The following is a 23,189-nucleotide window of genomic DNA, read 5'->3' on the forward strand; positions in this document are numbered from 1 at the left end:
CTCTATGGGTTGAGCTACTTCATTTCAGGCTGTGAGGATGACTGAAGTAATATTGTATCAGAGATGATTTAAATGGGAAGTTAATCCTGACCACAGTGGCCTGCGTTAATGATTTTTAAAATATAACTTGGAGAATGCTTTATACTTGGTATAGTTTTGGGTTTATAAAATGTCAGTACTGACATCTAAGTTTATCAAAAGCGGCATCCTTCGAGCCGGAAATGAAGCAGCGACCTTAGGATTTCTGTACCAATCTCCTTTACAGTCCTCCTCTCTACCAGCTGAGATATCGAAGGATTCCACGATTGTACACCTGTGATATTACGTGCAATTAAAATGATTGAGTGTTAATTTTAAACATTATCAACTTTCCAAGCAAAATGAAAAATGATTTCACTACACAAAAGAGATTCAACTACTTATTCCTGTGTTGCTTTATCACACAAATTGTCATGTTTAATCATTTGGAAAATATCACTAATAGTTTGACTTATATTTGTGCAAATACGATCAACTGGCTGCAGAGCTAGTTTGGAAAGCACTTTCAATAGATTTTTTAGTGTAGCCAAACTTAGATCAAGATTAGAGATGCTTGAGCCTATCAAACCTTCTACACTCTTTTGAATTTTGCTTGTTTTGTAAACTAATCAAGTGTTCAAGGAATGATGGGGATATTCCATTGTTTGCTCTGATTTGACAATCCATTTTGGACAATGAGCGGCCCTTTTGAGCTAGTGAAGATAATTGTGCTACATGAGAGTATGCACAGACAATTATTTTTCTTTTTTTGCATTAAAGCACAATTTTTAATAAAGGAGAGGTTAATGATATAATAATTAGCACTGAAAGTCATCTGACACGATTTGAAAGTAAAATGTTGTGCATTGAAAATAACCAAAGCTCTTTTTACTTTGAGTGGACATCATTTTCTTTCAAATGAATTTGATATTTTGCTAAATGTACAAAACTTTCTTACAAATTTGACATTCAAGATGCATTTGTAATTAATAAATGCTACTTAGTATGGCTGCTGAGATTCCTGGGCTCAGTCTCAAGGAGAGGAGGAGAATGGGGGATAGAGAAAGAGAGAACAGGCAGGCATCCTAAAGATTTTGATGTGCCAGTGCCTGACTCACCCTGAACATCACTGGTTTCAAGCTTTTAGCAAATTTTCTGAAAAATTAAACAACCATGTGGTCGTAGTCGGCAGGATTTGAACCTGCGCGGGGAGACCCCAATGGATTTCGAGTCCATCGCCTTAACCACTCGGCCACGACTACCTCTCATGCAATGTGATGTTTTCACAAAAGTTTCTCTATGGGTTGAGCTACTTCATTTCAGGCTGTGAGGATGACTGAAGTAATATTGTATCAGAGATGATTTAAATGGGAAGTTAATCCTGACCACAGTGGCCTGCGTTAATGATTTTTAAAATATAACTTGGAGAATGCTTTATACTTGGTATAGTTTTGGGTTTATAAAATGTCAGTACTGACATCTAAGTTTATCAAAAGCGGCATCCTTCGAGCCGGAAATGAAGCAGCGACCTTAGGATTTCTGTACCAATCTCCTTTACAGTCCTCCTCTCTACCAGCTGAGATATCGAAGGATTCCACGATTGTACACCTGTGATATTACGTGCAATTAAAATGATTGAGTGTTAATTTTAAACATTATCAACTTTCCAAGCAAAATGAAAAATGATTTCACTACACAAAAGAGATTCAACTACTTATTCCTGTGTTGCTTTATCACACAAATTGTCATGTTTAATCATTTGGAAAATATCACTAATAGTTTGACTTATATTTGTGCAAATACGATCAACTGGCTGCAGAGCTAGTTTGGAAAGCACTTTCAATAGATTTTTTAGTGTAGCCAAACTTAGATCAAGATTAGAGATGCTTGAGCCTATCAAACCTTCTACACTCTTTTGAATTTTGCTTGTTTTGTAAACTAATCAAGTGTTCAAGGAATGATGGGGATATTCCATTGTTTGCTCTGATTTGACAATCCATTTTGGACAATGAGCGGCCCTTTTGAGCTAGTGAAGATAATTGTGCTACATGAGAGTATGCACAGACAATTATTTTTCTTTTTTTGCATTAAAGCACAATTTTTAATAAAGGAGAGGTTAATGATATAATAATTAGCACTGAAAGTCATCTGACACGATTTGAAAGTAAAATGTTGTGCATTGAAAGTAACCAAAGCTCTTTTTACTTTGAGTGGACATCATTTTCTTTCAAATGAATTTGATATTTTGCTAAATGTACAAAACTTTCTTACAAATTTGACATTCAAAATGCATTTGTAATTAATAAATGCTACTTAGTATGGCTGCTGAGATTCCTGGGCTCAGTCTCAAGGAGAGGAGGAGAATGGGGGATAGAGAAAGAGAGAACAGGCAGGCATCCTAAAGATTTTGATGTGCCAGTGCCTGACTCACCCTGAACATCACTGGTTTCAAGCTTTTAGCAAATTTTCTGAAAAATTAAACAACCATGTGGTCGTAGTCGGCAGGATTTGAACCTGCGCAGGGAGACCCCAATGGATTTCGAGTCCATCGCCTTTACCACTCGGCCACGACTACCTCTCATGCAATGTGATGTTTTCACAAAAGTTTCTCTATGGGTTGAGCTACTTAATTTCAGGCTGTGAGGATGACTGAAGTAATATTGTATCAGAGATGATTTAAATGGGAAGTTAATCCTGACCACAGTGGCCTGCGTTAATGATTTTTAAAATATAACTTGGAGAATGCTTTATACTTGGTATAGTTTTGGGTTTATAAAATGTCAGTACTGACATCTAAGTTTGTCAAAAGCGGCATCCTTCGAGCCGGAAATGAAGCAGCAACCTTAGGATTTCTGTACCAATCTCCTTTACAGTCCTCCGCTCTACCAGCTGAGATATCGAAGGATTCCACGATTGTACACCTGTGATATTACGTGCAATTAAAATGATTGAGTGTTAATTTTAAACATTATCAACTTTCCAAGCAAAATGAAAAATGATTTCACTACACAAAAGAGATTCAACTACTTATTCCTGTGTTGCTTTATCACACAAATTGTCATGTTTAATCATTTGGAAAATATCACTAATAGTTTGACTTATATTTGTGCAAATACGATCAACTGGCTGCAGAGCTAGTTTGGAAAGCACTTTCAATAGATTTTTTAGTGTAGCCAAACTTAGATCAAGATTAGAGATGCTTGAGCCTATCAAACCTTCTACACTCTTTTGAATTTTGCTTGTTTTGTAAACTAATCAAGTGTTCAAGGAATGATGGGGATATTCCATTGTTTGCTCTGATTTGACAATCCATTTTGGACAATGAGCGGCCCTTTTGAGCTAGTGAAGATAATTGTGCTACATGAGAGTATGCACAGACAATTATTTTTCTTTTTTTGCATTAAAGCACAATTTTTAATAAAGGAGAGGTTAATGATATAATAATTAGCACTGAAAGTCATCTGACACGATTTGAAAGTAAAATGTTGTGCATTGAAAGTAACCAAAGCTCTTTTTACTTTGAGTGGACATCATTTTCTTTCAAATGAATTTGATATTTTGCTAAATGTACAAATCTTTCTTACAAATTTGAAATTCAAAATGTATTTGTAATTAATAAATGCTACTTAGTATGGCTGCTGAGATTCCTGGGCTCAGTCTCAAGGAGAGGAGGAGAATGGGGGATAGAGAAAGAGAGAACAGGCAGGCATCCTAAAGATTTTGATGTGCCAGTGCCTGACTCACCCTGAACATCACTGGTTTCAAGCTTTTAGCAAATTTTCTGAAAAATTAAACAACCATGTGGTCGTAGTCGGCAGGATTTGAACCTGCGCAGGGAGACCCCAATAGATTTCGAGTCCATCGCCTTAACCACTCGGCCACGACTACCTCTCATGCAATGTGATGTTTTCACAAAAGTTTCTCTATGGGTTGAGCTACTTAATTTCAGGCTGTGAGGATGACTGAAGTAATATTGTATCAGAGATGATTTAAATGGGAAGTTAATCCTGACCACAGTGGCCTGCGTTAATGATTTTTAAAATATAACTTGGAGAATGCTTTATACTTGGTATAGTTTTGGGTTTATAAAATGTCAGTACTGACATCTAAGTTTGTCAAAAGCGGCATCCTTCGAGCCGGAAATGAAGCAGCAACCTTAGGATTTCTGTACCAATCTCCTTTACAGTCCTCCGCTCTACCAGCTGAGATATCGAAGGATTCCACGATTGTACACCTGTGATATTACGTGCAATTAAAATGATTGAGTGTTAATTTTAAACATTATCAACTTTCCAAGCAAAATGAAAAATGATTTGACTACACAAAAGAGATTCAACTACTTATTCCTGTGTTGCTTTATCACACAAATTGTCATGTTTAATCATTTGGAAAATATCACTAATAGTTTGACTTATATTTGTGCAAATACGTTCAACTGGCTGCAGAGCTAGTTTGGAAAGCACTTTCAATAGATTTTTTAGTGTAGCCAAACTTACATCAAGATTAGAGATGCTTGAGCCTATCAAACCTTCTACACTCTTTTGAATTTTGCTTGTTTTGTAAACTAATCAAGTGTTCAAGGAATGATGGGGATATTCCATTGTTTGCTCTGATTTGACAATCCATTTTGGACAATGAGCGGCCCTTTTGAGCTAGTGAAGATAATTGTGTTACATGAGAGTATGCACAGACAATTATTTTTCTTTTTTTGCATTAAAGCACAATTTTTAATAAAGGAGAGGTTAATGATATAATAATTAGCACTGAAAGTCATCTGACATGATTTGAAAGTAAAATGTTGTGCATTGAAAGTAACCAAAGCTCTTTTTACTTTGAGTGGACATCATTTTCTTTCAAATGAATTTGATATTTTGCTAAATGTACAAAACTTTCTTACAAATTTGACATTCAAAATGCATTTGTAATTAATAAATGCTACTTAGTATGGCTGCTGAGATTCCTGGGCTCAGTCTCAAGGAGAGGAGGAGAATGGGGGATAGAGAAAGAGAGAACAGGCAGGCATCCTAAAGATTTTGATGTGCCAGTGCCTGACTCACCCTGAACATCACTGGTTTCAAGCTTTTAGCAAATTTTCTGAAAAATTAAACAACCATGTGGTCGTAGTCGGCAGGATTTGAACCTGCGCGGGGAGACCCCAATGGATTTCGAGTCCATCGTCTTAACCACTCGGCCACGACTACCTCTCATGCCAATGTGATGTTTTCACAAAAGTTTCTCTATGGGTTGAGCTACTTCATTTCAGGCTGTGAGGATGACTGAAGTAATATTGTATCAGAGATGATTTAAATGGGAAGTTAATCCTGACCACAGTGACCTGCGTTAATGATTTTTAAAATATAACTTGGAGAATGCTTTATACTTGGTATAGTTTTGGGTTTATAAAATGTCAGTACTGACATCTAAGTTTATCAAAAGCGTCATCCTTCGAGCCGGAAATGAAGCTGCGACCTTAGGATTTCTGTACCAATCTCCTTTACAGTCCTCCTCTCTACCAGCTGAGATATCGAAGGATTCCACGATTGTACACCTGTGATATTACGTGCAATTAAAATGATTGAGTGTTAATTTTAAACATTATCAACTTTCCAAGCAAAATGAAAAATGATTTCACTACACAAAAGAGATTCAACTACTTATTCCTGTGTTGCTTTATCACACAAATTGTCATGTTTAATCATTTGGAAAATATCACTAATAGTTTGACTTATATTTGTGCAAATACGATCAACTGGCTGCAGAGCTAGTTTGGAAAGCACTTTCAATAGATTTTTTAGTGTAGCCAAACTTACATCAAGATTAGAGATGCTTGAGCCTATCAAACCTTCTACACTCTTTTGAATTTTGCTTGTTTTGTAAACTAATCAAGTGTTCAAGGAATGATGGGGATATTCCATTGTTTGCTCTGATTTGACAATCCATTTTGGACAATGAGCGGCCCTTTTGAGCTAGTGAAGATAATTGTGCTACATGAGAGTATGCACAGACAATTATTTTTCTTTTTTTGCATTAAAGCACAATTTTTAATAAAGGAGAGGTTAATGATATAATAATTAGCACTGAAAGTCATCTGACACGATTTGAAAGTAAAATGTTGTGCATTGAAAATAACCAAAGCTCTTTTTACTTTGAGTGGACATCATTTTCTTTCAAATGAATTTGATATTTTGCTAAATGTACAAAACTTTCTTACAAATTTGACATTCAAGATGCATTTGTAATTAATAAATGCTACTTAGTATGGCTGCTGAGATTCCTGGGCTCAGTCTCAAGGAGAGGAGGAGAATGGGGGATAGAGAAAGAGAGAACAGGCAGGCATCCTAAAGATTTTGATGTGCCAGTGCCTGACTCACCCTGAACATCACTGGTTTCAAGCTTTTAGCAAATTTTCTGAAAAATTAAACAACCATGTGGTCGTAGTCGGCAGGATTTGAACCTGCGCGGGGAGACCCCAATGGATTTCGAGTCCATCGCCTTAACCACTCAGCCACGACTACCTCTCATGCAATGTGATGTTTTCACAAAAGTTTCTCTATGGGTTGAGCTACTTCATTTCAGGCTGTGAGGATGACTGAAGTAATATTGTATCAGAGATGATTTAAATGGGAAGTTAATCCTGACCACAGTGGCCTGCGTTAATGATTTTTAAAATATAACTTGGAGAATGCTTTATACTTGGTATAGTTTTGGGTTTATAAAATGTCAGTTCTGACATCTAAGTTTATCAAAAGCGGCATCCTTCGAGCCGGAAATGAAGCAGCGACCTTAGGATTTCTGTACCAATCTCCTTTACAGTCCTCCTCTCTACCAGCTGAGATATCGAAGGATTCCACGATTGTACACCTGTGATATTACGTGCAATTAAAATGATTGAGTGTTAATTTTAAACATTATCAACTTTCCAAGCAAAATGAAAAATGATTTCACTACACAAAAGAGATTCAACTACTTATTCCTGTGTTGCTTTATCACACAAATTGTCATGTTTAATCATTTGGAAAATATCACTAATAGTTTGACTTATATTTGTGCAAATACGATCAACTGGCTGCAGAGCTAGTTTGGAAAGCACTTTCAATAGATTTTTTAGTGTAGCCAAACTTAGATCAAGATTAGAGATGCTTGAGCCTATCAAACCTTCTACACTCTTTTGAATTTTGCTTGTTTTGTAAACTAATCAAGTGTTCAAGGAATGATGGGGATATTCCATTGTTTGCTCTGATTTGACAATCCATTTTGGACAATGAGCGGCCCTTTTGAGCTAGTGAAGATAATTGTGCTACATGAGAGTATGCACAGACAATTATTTTTCTTTTTTTGCATTAAAGCACAATTTTTAATAAAGGAGAGGTTAATGATATAATAATTAGCACTGAAAGTCATCTGACACAATTTGAAAGTAAAATGTTGTGCATTGAAAGTAACCAAAGCTCTTTTTACTTTGAGTGGACATCATTTTCTTTCAAATGAATTTGATATTTTGCTAAATGTACAAAACTTTCTTACAAATTTGACATTCAAAATGCATTTGTAATTAATAAATGCTACTTAGTATGGCTGCTGAGATTCCTGGGCTCAGTCTCAAGGAGAGGAGGAGAATGGGGGATAGAGAAAGAGAGAACAGGCAGGCATCCTAAAGATTTTGATGTGCCAGTGCCTTACTCACCCTGAACATCACTGGTTTCAAGCTTTTAGCAAATTTTCTGAAAAATTAAACAACCATGTGGTCGTAGTCGGCAGGATTTGAACCTGCGCGGGGAGACCCCAATGGATTTCGAGTCCATCGCCTTAACCACTCGGCCACGACTACCTCTCATGCAATGTGATGTTTTCACAAAAGTTTCTCTATGGGTTGAGCTACTTCATTTCAGGCTGTGAGGATGACTGAAGTAATATTGTATCAGAGATGATTTAAATGGGAAGTTAATCCTGACCACAGTGGCCTGCGTTAATGATTTTTAAAATATAACTTGGAGAATGCTTTATACTTGGTATAGTTTTGGGTTTATAAAATGTCAGTACTGACATCTAAGTTTATCAAAAGCGTCATCCTTCGAGCCGGAAATGAAGCTGCGACCTTAGGATTTCTGTACCAATCTCCTTTACAGTCCTCCTCTCTACCAGCTGAGATATCGAAGGATTCCACGATTGTACACCTGTGATATTACGTGCAATTAAAATGATTGAGTGTTAATTTTAAACATTATCAACTTTCCAAGCAAAATGAAAAATGATTTCACTACACAAAAGAGATTCAACTACTTATTCCTGTGTTGCTTTATCACACAAATTGTCATGTTTAATCATTTGGAAAATATCACTAATAGTTTGACTTATATTTGTGCAAATACGATCAACTGGCTGCAGAGCTAGTTTGGAAAGCACTTTCAATAGATTTTTTAGTGTAGCCAAACTTACATCAAGATTAGAGATGCTTGAGCCTATCAAACCTTCTACACTCTTTTGAATTTTGCTTGTTTTGTAAACTAATCAAGTGTTCAAGGAATGATGGGGATATTCCATTGTTTGCTCTGATTTGACAATCCATTTTGGACAATGAGCGGCCCTTTTGAGCTAGTGAAGATAATTGTGCTACATGAGAGTATGCACAGACAATTATTTTTCTTTTTTTGCATTAAAGCACAATTTTTAATAAAGGAGAGGTTAATGATATAATAATTAGCACTGAAAGTCATCTGACACGATTTGAAAGTAAAATGTTGTGCATTGAAAATAACCAAAGCTCTTTTTACTTTGAGTGGACATCATTTTCTTTCAAATGAATTTGATATTTTGCTAAATGTACAAAACTTTCTTACAAATTTGACATTCAAGATGCATTTGTAATTAATAAATGCTACTTAGTATGGCTGCTGAGATTCCTGGGCTCAGTCTCAAGGAGAGGAGGAGAATGGGGGATAGAGAAAGAGAGAACAGGCAGGCATCCTAAAGATTTTGATGTGCCAGTGCCTGACTCACCCTGAACATCACTGGTTTCAAGCTTTTAGCAAATTTTCTGAAAAATTAAACAACCATGTGGTCGTAGTCGGCAGGATTTGAACCTGCGCGGGGAGACCCCAATGGATTTCGAGTCCATCGCCTTAACCACTCGGCCACGACTACCTCTCATGCAATGTGATGTTTTCACAAAAGTTTCTCTATGGGTTGAGCTACTTCATTTCAGGCTGTGAGGATGACTGAAGTAATATTGTATCAGAGATGATTTAAATGGGAAGTTAATCCTGACCACAGTGGCCTGCGTTAATGATTTTTAAAATATAACTTGGAGAATGCTTTATACTTGGTATAGTTTTGGGTTTATAAAATGTCAGTACTGACATCTAAGTTTATCAAAAGCGGCATCCTTCGAGCCGGAAATGAAGCAGCGACCTTAGGATTTCTGTACCAATCTCCTTTACAGTCCTCCTCTCTACCAGCTGAGATATCGAAGGATTCCACGATTGTACACCTGTGATATTACGTGCAATTAAAATGATTGAGTGTTAATTTTAAACATTATCAACTTTCCAAGCAAAATGAAAAATGATTTCACTACACAAAAGAGATTCAACTACTTATTCCTGTGTTGCTTTATCACACAAATTGTCATGTTTAATCATTTGGAAAATATCACTAATAGTTTGACTTATATTTGTGCAAATACGATCAACTGGCTGCAGAGCTAGTTTGGAAAGCACTTTCAATAGATTTTTTAGTGTAGCCAAACTTAGATCAAGATTAGAGATGCTTGAGCCTATCAAACCTTCTACACTCTTTTGAATTTTGCTTGTTTTGTAAACTAATCAAGTGTTCAAGGAATGATGGGGATATTCCATTGTTTGCTCTGATTTGACAATCCATTTTGGACAATGAGCGGCCCTTTTGAGCTAGTGAAGATAATTGTGCTACATGAGAGTATGCACAGACAATTATTTTTCTTTTTTTGCATTAAAGCACAATTTTTAATAAAGGAGAGGTTAATGATATAATAATTAGCACTGAAAGTCATCTGACACGATTTGAAAGTAAAATGTTGTGCATTGAAAATAACCAAAGCTCTTTTTACTTTGAGTGGACATCATTTTCTTTCAAATGAATTTGATATTTTGCTAAATGTACAAAACTTTCTTACAAATTTGACATTCAAGATGCATTTGTAATTAATAAATGCTACTTAGTATGGCTGCTGAGATTCCTGGGCTCAGTCTCAAGGAGAGGAGGAGAATGGGGGATAGAGAAAGAGAGAACAGGCAGGCATCCTAAAGATTTTGATGTGCCAGTGCCTGACTCACCCTGAACATCACTGGTTTCAAGCTTTTAGCAAATTTTCTGAAAAATTAAACAACCATGTGGTCGTAGTCGGCAGGATTTGAACCTGCGCGGGGAGACCCCAATGGATTTCGAGTCCATCGCCTTAACCACTCGGCCACGACTACCTCTCATGCAATGTGATGTTTTCACAAAAGTTTCTCTATGGGTTGAGCTACTTCATTTCAGGCTGTGAGGATGACTGAAGTAATATTGTATCAGAGATGATTTAAATGGGAAGTTAATCCTGACCACAGTGGCCTGCGTTAATGATTTTTAAAATATAACTTGGAGAATGCTTTATACTTGGTATAGTTTTGGGTTTATAAAATGTCAGTACTGACATCTAAGTTTATCAAAAGCGGCATCCTTCGAGCCGGAAATGAAGCAGCGACCTTAGGATTTCTGTACCAATCTCCTTTACAGTCCTCCTCTCTACCTGCTGAGATATCGAAGGATTCCACGATTGTACACCTGTGATATTACGTGCAATTAAAATGATTGAGTGTTAATTTTAAACATTATCAACTTTCCAAGCAAAATGAAAAATGATTTCACTACACAAAAGAGATTCAACTACTTATTCCTGTGTTGCTTTATCACACAAATTGTCATGTTTAATCATTTGGAAAATATCACTAATAGTTTGACTTATATTTGTGCAAATACGATCAACTGGCTGCAGAGCTAGTTTGGAAAGCACTTTCAATAGATTTTTTAGTGTAGCCAAACTTAGATCAAGATTAGAGATGCTTGAGCCTATCAAACCTTCTACACTCTTTTGAATTTTGCTTGTTTTGTAAACTAATCAAGTGTTCAAGGAATGATGGGGATATTCCATTGTTTGCTCTGATTTGACAATCCATTTTGGACAATGAGCGGCCCTTTTGAGCTAGTGAAGATAATTGTGCTACATGAGAGTATGCACAGACAATTATTTTTCTTTTTTTGCATTAAAGCACAATTTTTAATAAAGGAGTGGTTAATGATATAATAATTAGCACTGAAAGTCATCTGACACGATTTGAAAGTAAAATGTTGTGCATTGAAAGTAACCAAAGCTCTTTTTACTTTGAGTGGACATCATTTTCTTTCAAATGAATTTGATATTTTGCTAAATGTACAAAACTTTCTTACAAATTTGACATTCAAAATGCATTTGTAATTAATAAATGCTACTTAGTATGGCTGCTGAGATTCCTGGGCTCAGTCTCAAGGAGAGGAGGAGAATGGGGGATAGAGAAAGAGAGAACAGGCAGGCATCCTAAAGATTTTGATGTGCCAGTGCCTGACTCACCCTGAACATCACTGGTTTCAAGCTTTTAGCAAATTTTCTGAAAAATTAAACAACCATGTGGTCGTAGTCGGCAGGATTTGAACCTGCGCAGGGAGACCCCAATGGATTTCGAGTCCATCGCCTTTACCACTCGGCCACGACTACCTCTCATGCAATGTGATGTTTTCACAAAAGTTTCTCTATGGGTTGAGCTACTTAATTTCAGGCTGTGAGGATGACTGAAGTAATATTGTATCAGAGATGATTTAAATGGGAAGTTAATCCTGACCACAGTGGCCTGCGTTAATGATTTTTAAAATATAACTTGGAGAATGCTTTATACTTGGTATAGTTTTGGGTTTATAAAATGTCAGTACTGACATCTAAGTTTGTCAAAAGCGGCATCCTTCGAGCCGGAAATGAAGCAGCAACCTTAGGATTTCTGTACCAATCTCCTTTACAGTCCTCCGCTCTACCAGCTGAGATATCGAAGGATTCCACGATTGTACACCTGTGATATTACGTGCAATTAAAATGATTGAGTGTTAATTTTAAACATTATCAACTTTCCAAGCAAAATGAAAAATGATTTCACTACACAAAAGAGATTCAACTACTTATTCCTGTGTTGCTTTATCACACAAATTGTCATGTTTAATCATTTGGAAAATATCACTAATAGTTTGACTTATATTTGTGCAAATACGATCAACTGGCTGCAGAGCTAGTTTGGAAAGCACTTTCAATAGATTTTTTAGTGTAGCCAAACTTAGATCAAGATTAGAGATGCTTGAGCCTATCAAACCTTCTACACTCTTTTGAATTTTGCTTGTTTTGTAAACTAATCAAGTGTTCAAGGAATGATGGGGATATTCCATTGTTTGCTCTGATTTGACAATCCATTTTGGACAATGAGCGGCCCTTTTGAGCTAGTGAAGATAATTGTGCTACATGAGAGTATGCACAGACAATTATTTTTCTTTTTTTGCATTAAAGCACAATTTTTAATAAAGGAGAGGTTAATGATATAATAATTAGCACTGAAAGTCATCTGACACGATTTGAAAGTAAAATGTTGTGCATTGAAAGTAACCAAAGCTCTTTTTACTTTGAGTGGACATCATTTTCTTTCAAATGAATTTGATATTTTGCTAAATGTACAAATCTTTCTTACAAATTTGAAATTCAAAATGTATTTGTAATTAATAAATGCTACTTAGTATGGCTGCTGAGATTCCTGGGCTCAGTCTCAAGGAGAGGAGGAGAATGGGGGATAGAGAAAGAGAGAACAGGCAGGCATCCTAAAGATTTTGATGTGCCAGTGCCTGACTCACCCTGAACATCACTGGTTTCAAGCTTTTAGCAAATTTTCTGAAAAATTAAACAACCATGTGGTCGTAGTCGGCAGGATTTGAACCTGCGCAGGGAGACCCCAATAGATTTCGAGTCCATCGCCTTAACCACTCAGCCACGACTACCTCTCATGCAATGTGATGTTTTCACAAAAGTTTCTCTATGGGTTGAGCTACTTAATTTCAGGCTGTGAGGATGACTGAAGTAATATTGTATCAGAGATGATTTAAATGGGAAGTTAATCCTGACCACAGTGGCCTGCGTTAATGATTTTTAAAATATAACTTGGAGAATGCTTTATACTTGGTATAGTTTTGGGTTTATAAAATGTCAGTACTGACATCTAAGTTTGTCAAAAGCGGCATCCTTCGAGCCGGAAATGAAGCAGCAACCTTAGGATTTCTGTACCAATCTCCTTTACAGTCCTCCGCTCTACCAGCTGAGATATCGAAGGATTCCACGATTGTACACCTGTGATATTACGTGCAATTAAAATGATTGAGTGTTAATTTTAAACATTATCAACTTTCCAAGCAAAATGAAAAATGATTTCACTACACAAAAGAGATTCAACTACTTATTCCTGTGTTGCTTTATCACACAAATTGTCATGTTTAATCATTTGGAAAATATCACTAATAGTTTGACTTATATTTGTGCAAATACGTTCAACTGGCTGCAGAGCTAGTTTGGAAAGCACTTTCAATAGATTTTTTAGTGTAGCCAAACTTACATCAAGATTAGAGATGCTTGAGCCTATCAAACCTTCTACACTCTTTTGAATTTTGCTTGTTTTGTAAACTAATCAAGTGTTCAAGGAATGATGGGGATATTCCATTGTTTGCTCTGATTTGACAATCCATTTTGGACAATGAGCGGCCCTTTTGAGCTAGTGAAGATAATTGTGTTACATGAGAGTATGCACAGACAATTATTTTTCTTTTTTTGCATTAAAGCACAATTTTTAATAAAGGAGAGGTTAATGATATAATAATTAGCACTGAAAGTCATCTGACATGATTTGAAAGTAAAATGTTGTGCATTGAAAGTAACCAAAGCTCTTTTTACTTTGAGTGGACATCATTTTCTTTCAAATGAATTTGATATTTTGCTAAATGTACAAAACTTTCTTACAAATTTGACATTCAAAATGCATTTGTAATTAATAAATGCTACTTAGTATGGCTGCTGAGATTCCTGGGCTCAGTCTCAAGGAGAGGAGGAGAATGGGGGATAGAGAAAGAGAGAACAGGCAGGCATCCTAAAGATTTTGATGTGCCAGTGCCTGACTCACCCTGAACATCACTGGTTTCAAGCTTTTAGCAAATTTTCTGAAAAATTAAACAACCATGTGGTCGTAGTCGGCAGGATTTGAACCTGCGCGGGGAGACCCCAATGGATTTCGAGTCCATCGCCTTAACCACTCGGCCACGACTACCTCTCATGCCAATGTGATGTTTTCACAAAAGTTTCTCTATGGGTTGAGCTACTTCATTTCAGGCTGTGAGGATGACTGAAGTAATATTGTATCAGAGATGATTTAAATGGGAAGTTAATCCTGACCACAGTGACCTGCGTTAATGATTTTTAAAATATAACTTGGAGAATGCTTTATACTTGGTATAGTTTTGGGTTTATAAAATGTCAGTACTGACATCTAAGTTTATCAAAAGCGTCATCCTTCGAGCCGGAAATGAAGCTGCGACCTTAGGATTTCTGTACCAATCTCCTTTACAGTCCTCCTCTCTACCAGCTGAGATATCGAAGGATTCCACGATTGTACACCTGTGATATTACGTGCAATTAAAATGATTGAGTGTTAATTTTAAACATTATCAACTTTCCAAGCAAAATGAAAAATGATTTCACTACACAAAAGAGATTCAACTACTTATTCCTGTGTTGCTTTATCACACAAATTGTCATGTTTAATCATTTGGAAAATATCACTAATAGTTTGACTTATATTTGTGCAAATACGATCAACTGGCTGCAGAGCTAGTTTGGAAAGCACTTTCAATAGATTTTTTAGTGTAGCCAAACTTAGATCAAGATTAGAGATGCTTGAGCCTATCAAACCTTCTACACTCTTTTGAATTTTGCTTGTTTTGTAAACTAATCAAGTGTTCAAGGAATGATGGGGATATTCCATTGTTTGCTCTGATTTGACAATCCATTTTGGACAATGAGCGGCCCTTTTGAGCTAGTGAAGATAATTGTGCTACATGAGAGTATGCACAGACAATTATTTTTCTTTTTTTGCATTAAAGCACAATTTTTAATAAAGGAGAGGTTAATGATATAATAATTAGCACTGAAAGTCATCTGACACGATTTGAAAGTAAAATGTTGTGCATTGAAAATAACCAAAGCTCTTTTTACTTTGAGTGGACATCATTTTCTTTCAAATGAATTTGATATTTTGCTAAATGTACAAAACTTTCTTACAAATTTGACATTCAAGATGCATTTGTAATTAATAAATGCTACTTAGTATGGCTGCTGAGATTCCTGGGCTCAGTCTCAAGGAGAGGAGGAGAATGGGGGATAGAGAAAGAGAGAACAGGCAGGCATCCTAAAGATTTTGATGTGCCAGTGCCTGACTCACCCTGAACATCACTGGTTTCAAGCTTTTAGCAAATTTTCTGAAAAATTAAACAACCATGTGGTCGTAGTCGGCAGGATTTGAACCTGCGCGGGGAGACCCCAATGGATTTCGAGTCCATCGCCTTAACCACTCGGCCACGACTACCTCTCATGCAATGTGATGTTTTCACAAAAGTTTCTCTATGGGTTGAGCTACTTCATTTCAGGCTGTGAGGATGACTGAAGTAATATTGTATCAGAGATGATTTAAATGGGAAGTTAATCCTGACCACAGTGGCCTGCGTTAATGATTTTTAAAATATAACTTGGAGAATGCTTTATACTTGGTATAGTTTTGGGTTTATAAAATGTCAGTACTGACATCTAAGTTTATCAAAAGCGGCATCCTTCGAGCCGGAAATGAAGCAGCGACCTTAGGATTTCTGTACCAATCTCCTTTACAGTCCTCCTCTCTACCAGCTGAGATATCGAAGGATTCCACGATTGTACACCTGTGATATTACGTGCAATTAAAATGATTGAGTGTTAATTTTAAACATTATCAACTTTCCAAGCAAAATGAAAAATGATTTCACTACACAAAAGAGATTCAACTACTTATTCCTGTGTTGCTTTATCACACAAATTGTCATGTTTAATCATTTGGAAAATATCACTAATAGTTTGACTTATATTTGTGCAAATACGATCAACTGGCTGCAGAGCTAGTTTGGAAAGCACTTTCAATAGATTTTTTAGTGTAGCCAAACTTAGATCAAGATTAGAGATGCTTGAGCCTATCAAACCTTCTACACTCTTTTGAATTTTGCTTGTTTTGTAAACTAATCAAGTGTTCAAGGAATGATGGGGATATTCCATTGTTTGCTCTGATTTGACAATCCATTTTGGACAATGAGCGGCCCTTTTGAGCTAGTGAAGATAATTGTGCTACATGAGAGTATGCACAGACAATTATTTTTCTTTTTTTGCATTAAAGCACAATTTTTAATAAAGGAGAGGTTAATGATATAATAATTAGCACTGAAAGTCATCTGACACGATTTGAAAGTAAAATGTTGTGCATTGAAAATAACCAAAGCTCTTTTTACTTTGAGTGGACATCATTTTCTTTCAAATGAATTTGATATTTTGCTAAATGTACAAAACTTTCTTACAAATTTGACATTCAAGATGCATTTGTAATTAATAAATGCTACTTAGTATGGCTGCTGAGATTCCTGGGCTCAGTCTCAAGGAGAGGAGGAGAATGGGGGATAGAGAAAGAGAGAACAGGCAGGCATCCTAAAGATTTTGATGTGCCAGTGCCTGACTCACCCTGAACATCACTGGTTTCAAGCTTTTAGCAAATTTTCTGAAAAATTAAACAACTATGTGGTCGTAGTCGGCAGGATTTGAACCTGCGCGGGGAGACCCCAATGGATTTCGAGTCCATCGCCTTAACCACTCGGCCACGACTACCTCTCATGCAATGTGATGTTTTCACAAAAGTTTCTCTATGGGTTGAGCTACTTCATTTCAGGCTGTGAGGATGACTGAAGTAATATTGTATCAGAGATGATTTAAATGGGAAGTTAATCCTGACCACAGTGGCCTGCGTTAATGATTTTTAAAATATAACTTGGAGAATGCTTTATACTTGGTATAGTTTTGGGTTTATAAAATGTCAGTACTGACATCTAAGTTTATCAAAAGCGGCATCCTTCGAGCCGGAAATGAAGCAGCGACCTTAGGATTTCTGTACCAATCTCCTTTACAGTCCTCCTCTCTACCAGCTGAGATATCGAAGGATTCCACGATTGTACACCTGTGATATTACGTGCAATTAAAATGATTGAGTGTTAATTTTAAACATTATCAACTTTCCAAGCAAAATGAAAAATGATTTCACTACACAAAAGAGATTCAACTACTTATTCCTGTGTTGCTTTATCACACAAATTGTCATGTTTAATCATTTGGAAAATATCACTAATAGTTTGACTTATATTTGTGCAAATACGATCAACTGGCTGCAGAGCTAGTTTGGAAAGCACTTTCAATAGATTTTTTAGTGTAGCCAAACTTAGATCAAGATTAGAGATGCTTGAGCCTATCAAACCTTCTACACTCTTTTGAATTTTGCTTGTTTTGTAAACTAATCAAGTGTTCAAGGAATGATGGGGATATTCCATTGTTTGCTCTGATTTGACAATCCATTTTGGACAATGAGCGGCCCTTTTGAGCTAGTGAAGATAATTGTGCTACATGAGAGTATGCACAGACAATTATTTTTCTTTTTTTGCATTAAAGCACAATTTTTAATAAAGGAGAGGTTAATGATATAATAATTAGCACTGAAAGTCATCTGACACGATTTGAAAGTAAAATGTTGTGCATTGAAAGTAACCAAAGCTCTTTTTACTTTGAGTGGACATCATTTTCTTTCAAATGAATTTGATATTTTGCTAAATGTACAAAACTTTCTTACAAATTTGACATTCAAAATGCATTTGTAATTAATAAATGCTACTTAGTATGGCTGCTGAGATTCCTGGGCTCAGTCTCAAGGAGAGGAGGAGAATGGGGGATAGAGAAAGAGAGAACAGGCAGGCATCCTAAAGATTTTGATGTGCCAGTGCCTGACTCACCCTGAACATCACTGGTTTCAAGCTTTTAGCAAATTTTCTGAAAAATTAAACAACCATGTGGTCGTAGTCGGCAGGATTTGAACCTGCGCAGGGAGACCCCAATGGATTTCGAGTCCATCGCCTTTACCACTCGGCCACGACTACCTCTCATGCAATGTGATGTTTTCACAAAAGTTTCTCTATGGGTTGAGCTACTTAATTTCAGGCTGTGAGGATGACTGAAGTAATATTGTATCAGAGATGATTTAAATGGGAAGTTAATCCTGACCACAGTGGCCTGCGTTAATGATTTTTAAAATATAACTTGGAGAATGCTTTATACTTGGTATAGTTTTGGGTTTATAAAATGTCAGTACTGACATCTAAGTTTGTCAAAAGCGGCATCCTTCGAGCCGGAAATGAAGCAGCAACCTTAGGATTTCTGTACCAATCTCCTTTACAGTCCTCCGCTCTACCAGCTGAGATATCGAAGGATTCCACGATTGTACACCTGTGATATTACGTGCAATTAAAATGATTGAGTGTTAATTTTAAACATTATCAACTTTCCAAGCAAAATGAAAAATGATTTCACTACACAAAAGAGATTCAACTACTTATTCCTGTGTTGCTTTATCACACAAATTGTCATGTTTAATCATTTGGAAAATATCACTAATAGTTTGACTTATATTTGTGCAAATACGATCAACTGGCTGCAGAGCTAGTTTGGAAAGCACTTTCAATAGATTTTTTAGTGTAGCCAAACTTAGATCAAGATTAGAGATGCTTGAGCCTATCAAACCTTCTACACTCTTTTGAATTTTGCTTGTTTTGTAAACTAATCAAGTGTTCAAGGAATGATGGGGATATTCCATTGTTTGCTCTGATTTGACAATCCATTTTGGACAATGAGCGGCCCTTTTGAGCTAGTGAAGATAATTGTGCTACATGAGAGTATGCACAGACAATTATTTTTCTTTTTTTGCATTAAAGCACAATTTTTAATAAAGGAGAGGTTAATGATATAATAATTAGCACTGAAAGTCATCTGACACGATTTGAAAGTAAAATGTTGTGCATTGAAAGTAACCAAAGCTCTTTTTACTTTGAGTGGACATCATTTTCTTTCAAATGAATTTGATATTTTGCTAAATGTACAAATCTTTCTTACAAATTTGAAATTCAAAATGTATTTGTAATTAATAAATGCTACTTAGTATGGCTGCTGAGATTCCTGGGCTCAGTCTCAAGGAGAGGAGGAGAATGGGGGATAGAGAAAGAGAGAACAGGCAGGCATCCTAAAGATTTTGATGTGCCAGTGCCTGACTCACCCTGAACATCACTGGTTTCAAGCTTTTAGCAAATTTTCTGAAAAATTAAACAACCATGTGGTCGTAGTCGGCAGGATTTGAACCTGCGCAGGGAGACCCCAATAGATTTCGAGTCCATCGCCTTAACCACTCGGCCACGACTACCTCTCATGCAATGTGATGTTTTCACAAAAGTTTCTCTATGGGTTGAGCTACTTAATTTCAGGCTGTGAGGATGACTGAAGTAATATTGTATCAGAGATGATTTAAATGGGAAGTTAATCCTGACCACAGTGGCCTGCGTTAATGATTTTTAAAATATAACTTGGAGAATGCTTTATACTTGGTATAGTTTTGGGTTTATAAAATGTCAGTACTGACATCTAAGTTTGTCAAAAGCGGCATCCTTCGAGCCGGAAATGAAGCAGCAACCTTAGGATTTCTGTACCAATCTCCTTTACAGTCCTCCGCTCTACCAGCTGAGATATCGAAGGATTCCACGATTGTACACCTGTGATATTACGTGCAATTAAAATGATTGAGTGTTAATTTTAAACATTATCAACTTTCCAAGCAAAATGAAAAATGATTTGACTACACAAAAGAGATTCAACTACTTATTCCTGTGTTGCTTTATCACACAAATTGTCATGTTTAATCATTTGGAAAATATCACTAATAGTTTGACTTATATTTGTGCAAATACGTTCAACTGGCTGCAGAGCTAGTTTGGAAAGCACTTTCAATAGATTTTTTAGTGTAGCCAAACTTACATCAAGATTAGAGATGCTTGAGCCTATCAAACCTTCTACACTCTTTTGAATTTTGCTTGTTTTGTAAACTAATCAAGTGTTCAAGGAATGATGGGGATATTCCATTGTTTGCTCTGATTTGACAATCCATTTTGGACAATGAGCGGCCCTTTTGAGCTAGTGAAGATAATTGTGTTACATGAGAGTATGCACAGACAATTATTTTTCTTTTTTTGCATTAAAGCACAATTTTTAATAAAGGAGAGGTTAATGATATAATAATTAGCACTGAAAGTCATCTGACATGATTTGAAAGTAAAATGTTGTGCATTGAAAGTAACCAAAGCTCTTTTTACTTTGAGTGGACATCATTTTCTTTCAAATGAATTTGATATTTTGCTAAATGTACAAAACTTTCTTACAAATTTGACATTCAAAATGCATTTGTAATTAATAAATGCTACTTAGTATGGCTGCTGAGATTCCTGGGCTCAGTCTCAAGGAGAGGAGGAGAATGGGGGATAGAGAAAGAGAGAACAGGCAGGCATCCTAAAGATTTTGATGTGCCAGTGCCTGACTCACCCTGAACATCACTGGTTTCAAGCTTTTAGCAAATTTTCTGAAAAATTAAACAACCATGTGGTCGTAGTCGGCAGGATTTGAACCTGCGCGGGGAGACCCCAATGGATTTCGAGTCCATCGTCTTAACCACTCGGCCACGACTACCTCTCATGCCAATGTGATGTTTTCACAAAAGTTTCTCTATGGGTTGAGCTACTTCATTTCAGGCTGTGAGGATGACTGAAGTAATATTGTATCAGAGATGATTTAAATGGGAAGTTAATCCTGACCACAGTGACCTGCGTTAATGATTTTTAAAATATAACTTGGAGAATGCTTTATACTTGGTATAGTTTTGGGTTTATAAAATGTCAGTACTGACATCTAAGTTTATCAAAAGCGTCATCCTTCGAGCCGGAAATGAAGCTGCGACCTTAGGATTTCTGTACCAATCTCCTTTACAGTCCTCCTCTCTACCAGCTGAGATATCGAAGGATTCCACGATTGTACACCTGTGATATTACGTGCAATTAAAATGATTGAGTGTTAATTTTAAACATTATCAACTTTCCAAGCAAAATGAAAAATGATTTCACTACACAAAAGAGATTCAACTACTTATTCCTGTGTTGCTTTATCACACAAATTGTCATGTTTAATCATTTGGAAAATATCACTAATAGTTTGACTTATATTTGTGCAAATACGATCAACTGGCTGCAGAGCTAGTTTGGAAAGCACTTTCAATAGATTTTTTAGTGTAGCCAAACTTACATCAAGATTAGAGATGCTTGAGCCTATCAAACCTTCTACACTCTTTTGAATTTTGCTTGTTTTGTAAACTAATCAAGTGTTCAAGGAATGATGGGGATATTCCATTGTTTGCTCTGATTTGACAATCCATTTTGGACAATGAGCGGCCCTTTTGAGCTAGTGAAGATAATTGTGCTACATGAGAGTATGCACAGACAATTATTTTTCTTTTTTTGCATTAAAGCACAATTTTTAATAAAGGAGAGGTTAATGATATAATAATTAGCACTGAAAGTCATCTGACACGATTTGAAAGTAAAATGTTGTGCATTGAAAATAACCAAAGCTCTTTTTACTTTGAGTGGACATCATTTTCTTTCAAATGAATTTGATATTTTGCTAAATGTACAAAACTTTCTTACAAATTTGACATTCAAGATGCATTTGTAATTAATAAATGCTACTTAGTATGGCTGCTGAGATTCCTGGGCTCAGTCTCAAGGAGAGGAGGAGAATGGGGGATAGAGAAAGAGAGAACAGGCAGGCATCCTAAAGATTTTGATGTGCCAGTGCCTGACTCACCCTGAACATCACTGGTTTCAAGCTTTTAGCAAATTTTCTGAAAAATTAAACAACCATGTGGTCGTAGTCGGCAGGATCTGAACCTGCGCGGGGAGACCCCAATGGATTTCGAGTCCATCGCCTTAACCACTCGGCCACGACTACCTCTCATGCAATGTGATGTTTTCACAAAAGTTTCTCTATGGGTTGAGCTACTTCATTTCAGGCTGTGAGGATGACTGAAGTAATATTGTATCAGAGATGATTTAAATGGGAAGTTAATCCTGACCACAGTGGCCTGCGTTAATTATTTTTAAAATATAACTTGGAGAATGCTTTATACTTGGTATAGTTTTGGGTTTATAAAATGTCAGTACTGACATCTAAGTTTATCAAAAGCGGCATCCTTCGAGCCGGAAATGAAGCAGCGACCTTAGGATTTCTGTACCAATCTCCTTTACAGTCCTCCTCTCTACCAGCTGAGATATCGAAGGATTCCACGATTGTACACCTGTGATATTACGTGCAATTAAAATGATTGAGTGTTAATTTTAAACATTATCAACTTTCCAAGCAAAATGAAAAATGATTTCACTACACAAAAGAGATTCAACTACTTATTCCTGTGTTGCTTTATCACACAAATTGTCATGTTTAATCATTTGGAAAATATCACTAATAGTTTGACTTATATTTGTGCAAATACGATCAACTGGCTGCAGAGCTAGTTTGGAAAGCACTTTCAATAGATTTTTTAGTGTAGCCAAACTTAGATCAAGATTAGAGATGCTTGAGCCTATCAAACCTTCAACACTCTTTTGAATTTTGCTTGTTTTGTAAACTAATCAAGTGTTCAAGGAATGATGGGGATATTCCATTGTTTGCTCTGATTTGACAATCCATTTTGGACAATGAGCGGCCCTTTTGAGCTAGTGAAGATAATTGTGCTACATGAGAGTATGCACAGACAATTATTTTTCTTTTTTTGCATTAAAGCACAATTTTTAATAAAGGAGAGGTTAATGATATAATAATTAGCACTGAAAGTCATCTGACACGATTT

General features: G+C 36.3%; 17 non-coding genes across 17 annotated transcripts; all 17 read right to left on the bottom strand.

Moving 5' to 3' along the window:
* Positions 1 to 1,198: 1,198 nt before the first annotated feature.
* Positions 1,199 to 1,280, bottom strand: TRNAS-CGA (transfer RNA serine (anticodon CGA)). The gene has a single exon. It is a non-coding gene; the product is annotated as a tRNA-Ser (tRNA).
* A 1,231-nt stretch (positions 1,281 to 2,511) lies between these two features.
* TRNAS-CGA (transfer RNA serine (anticodon CGA)) lies at positions 2,512 to 2,593 on the bottom strand. The gene has a single exon. It is a non-coding gene; the product is annotated as a tRNA-Ser (tRNA).
* A 1,231-nt stretch (positions 2,594 to 3,824) lies between these two features.
* Positions 3,825 to 3,906, bottom strand: TRNAS-CGA (transfer RNA serine (anticodon CGA)). Its single transcript has one exon. It is a non-coding gene; the product is annotated as a tRNA-Ser (tRNA).
* Positions 3,907 to 5,137: 1,231 nt separating this feature from the next.
* On the bottom strand, positions 5,138 to 5,219 carry TRNAS-CGA (transfer RNA serine (anticodon CGA)). The gene has a single exon. It is a non-coding gene; the product is annotated as a tRNA-Ser (tRNA).
* A 1,232-nt stretch (positions 5,220 to 6,451) lies between these two features.
* TRNAS-CGA (transfer RNA serine (anticodon CGA)) lies at positions 6,452 to 6,533 on the bottom strand. The gene has a single exon. It is a non-coding gene; the product is annotated as a tRNA-Ser (tRNA).
* Positions 6,534 to 7,764: 1,231 nt separating this feature from the next.
* TRNAS-CGA (transfer RNA serine (anticodon CGA)) lies at positions 7,765 to 7,846 on the bottom strand. The gene has a single exon. It is a non-coding gene; the product is annotated as a tRNA-Ser (tRNA).
* A 1,231-nt stretch (positions 7,847 to 9,077) lies between these two features.
* Positions 9,078 to 9,159, bottom strand: TRNAS-CGA (transfer RNA serine (anticodon CGA)). The gene has a single exon. It is a non-coding gene; the product is annotated as a tRNA-Ser (tRNA).
* Positions 9,160 to 10,390: 1,231 nt separating this feature from the next.
* TRNAS-CGA (transfer RNA serine (anticodon CGA)) lies at positions 10,391 to 10,472 on the bottom strand. Its single transcript has one exon. It is a non-coding gene; the product is annotated as a tRNA-Ser (tRNA).
* A 1,231-nt stretch (positions 10,473 to 11,703) lies between these two features.
* Positions 11,704 to 11,785, bottom strand: TRNAS-CGA (transfer RNA serine (anticodon CGA)). Its single transcript has one exon. It is a non-coding gene; the product is annotated as a tRNA-Ser (tRNA).
* Positions 11,786 to 13,016: 1,231 nt separating this feature from the next.
* TRNAS-CGA (transfer RNA serine (anticodon CGA)) lies at positions 13,017 to 13,098 on the bottom strand. Its single transcript has one exon. It is a non-coding gene; the product is annotated as a tRNA-Ser (tRNA).
* A 1,231-nt stretch (positions 13,099 to 14,329) lies between these two features.
* Positions 14,330 to 14,411, bottom strand: TRNAS-CGA (transfer RNA serine (anticodon CGA)). Its single transcript has one exon. It is a non-coding gene; the product is annotated as a tRNA-Ser (tRNA).
* Positions 14,412 to 15,643: 1,232 nt separating this feature from the next.
* On the bottom strand, positions 15,644 to 15,725 carry TRNAS-CGA (transfer RNA serine (anticodon CGA)). Its single transcript has one exon. It is a non-coding gene; the product is annotated as a tRNA-Ser (tRNA).
* A 1,231-nt stretch (positions 15,726 to 16,956) lies between these two features.
* TRNAS-CGA (transfer RNA serine (anticodon CGA)) lies at positions 16,957 to 17,038 on the bottom strand. The gene has a single exon. It is a non-coding gene; the product is annotated as a tRNA-Ser (tRNA).
* Positions 17,039 to 18,269: 1,231 nt separating this feature from the next.
* TRNAS-CGA (transfer RNA serine (anticodon CGA)) lies at positions 18,270 to 18,351 on the bottom strand. The gene has a single exon. It is a non-coding gene; the product is annotated as a tRNA-Ser (tRNA).
* A 1,231-nt stretch (positions 18,352 to 19,582) lies between these two features.
* Positions 19,583 to 19,664, bottom strand: TRNAS-CGA (transfer RNA serine (anticodon CGA)). Its single transcript has one exon. It is a non-coding gene; the product is annotated as a tRNA-Ser (tRNA).
* A 1,231-nt stretch (positions 19,665 to 20,895) lies between these two features.
* On the bottom strand, positions 20,896 to 20,977 carry TRNAS-CGA (transfer RNA serine (anticodon CGA)). The gene has a single exon. It is a non-coding gene; the product is annotated as a tRNA-Ser (tRNA).
* A 1,232-nt stretch (positions 20,978 to 22,209) lies between these two features.
* On the bottom strand, positions 22,210 to 22,291 carry TRNAS-CGA (transfer RNA serine (anticodon CGA)). The gene has a single exon. It is a non-coding gene; the product is annotated as a tRNA-Ser (tRNA).
* Positions 22,292 to 23,189: the final 898 nt, after the last annotated feature.

The sequence above is a fragment of the Pseudophryne corroboree genome, chromosome 4, assembly GCF_028390025.1.
Source record: "Pseudophryne corroboree isolate aPseCor3 chromosome 4, aPseCor3.hap2, whole genome shotgun sequence".
NCBI lineage: Eukaryota > Metazoa > Chordata > Amphibia > Anura > Myobatrachidae > Pseudophryne > Pseudophryne corroboree.